The 1,617-nt window shown below is 32.7% G+C and overlaps 1 long non-coding RNA gene across 1 annotated transcript; it reads left to right on the plus strand.

The window, feature by feature from the left end:
- The first annotated feature begins 322 nt into the window (after positions 1 to 322).
- Positions 323 to 1,007, plus strand: LOC121116274 (uncharacterized). The gene is made up of 2 exons (XR_011779537.1): positions 323 to 384; positions 456 to 1,007. It is a non-coding gene; the product is annotated as an uncharacterized lncRNA (long non-coding RNA).
- Positions 1,008 to 1,617: the final 610 nt, after the last annotated feature.

Raw genomic sequence — 1,617 nt, forward strand, 5'->3', positions numbered from 1 at the left:
AAAAAAAATTAAGTACCGTATATTTTCCCAAAGTTTTAAAGAATTTATATGGTCCTAGCTAAAGATTTTGTAAAATTAAAAATAGTTTGATTCAACATTAATTTACATGGAGTGTGAACATGGAATAATATTCTAACATGGAAATATATTTTTCCACAACTTTAACATTTAAAGAGATTTAAAATTTACTTCCGTGTGTAGTAATCCCCATTCCCTTTATCCATTTAAATCCAAAATTAATTCGAAATTGTAGTACGTTGTCCAATGTAAAATGGAAATAGGTATATAAACACCGAATTTTTTCATGTTTAGTATCATTCTCAACTGCCAAGAGCCTTCGATTACATCAAATACATTAAAATCAAAATGAAAATTTCTTGCATCGTAAGTACCTCATTCTTAGAAGTGTTTATTAAGACATTCCTTATTGTTTTTTATCCAAAATATATCTATAGGTAGCCATCTTTCTCTTTGCAACAGTTTTTGCTAGTTCGGAATCCAAAGCTTCCCCTGAACATGGTAGGCAATACAGATCTGTACATCGCTTGAAGCGTGATGCTGACCACTCTTTGTCTTATGGTGGGTCTCCTCATCATACTCATGGCTCACATGTTAATAGTGGGGTTGGACATAGTATCGGACAGGGAATTAGTAATGGATACGTAGCACCACAAGTACATAATAAAGGATTCAGTGGACGACCAGGATTACACAAAAGATACAATATACAACAAGGATTTAATAATGGATTTGTAAATGTAGGACACACCGTCCATAACAGTGGATTCGGACATGGTGGACCCATCGTTCCTAGCAATTACGTATCTGGTTACCGTTACAAGAAATAAGTTAATAAATTAGCCTCAGCATGTTTTTCATGTGTACTATTCATAGGTTTTTCATTCGGTATACCAAATGAAATATAGTATTTAGTATGGATAATACATTAAACATAATTAGAATAAATATAATTTATTCAGATATAAAATAACAAAAATTGATTGTCATCAGAGAGTCTCATTTTGTGAAAGAGGTTGCATTTGTTTAGTATCCAGGGTTGGAAAACAAGGTTATCTCTCTTTGTAAAATCTGTAAAGTGTAAGACCATCATTTATAGGGCATTTGTTGTATAGAGTGATTAAGATTTACCTCTCAAATATACATACATAAACACAAACCTGACTTAGAATTTAGCAAATATTTTTGGAAGGATTCCGAATCTCTTGCATTGGCCCACATGGACTTGAGGGAATTGGTCTGGGCTTTTATGTTTAACTTCTGAAGGTCCATTTTAACCTTATTGACAGAGCCGTTCTTCCTCTCCTACGTTTCATACTTGTTGACAGTATATACAGTTGTCCAGTAGACGCCCAGCAGTTTGGAATGCGCGAATTGAAACTAATGGACCACCCACTAATAAGCATGCAATGCAGATCAGTTTTAGGATCCTTGTTAAAACTTAAAAACTGTTAAATAGTTCATTTTGTACTCAAAAGATGCATTTTTTAAATTTAAATGCTCAATATTTTATTTATAATGGTTTGAGATAACTTAACCAATATTTTTCCCCATTTACTCTCGTTAACAGTGTTTTGGTGCATTTAAAATGTCCTATAA

The sequence above is a fragment of the Lepeophtheirus salmonis genome, chromosome 4, assembly GCF_016086655.4.
Source record: "Lepeophtheirus salmonis chromosome 4, UVic_Lsal_1.4, whole genome shotgun sequence".
NCBI lineage: Eukaryota > Metazoa > Arthropoda > Copepoda > Siphonostomatoida > Caligidae > Lepeophtheirus > Lepeophtheirus salmonis.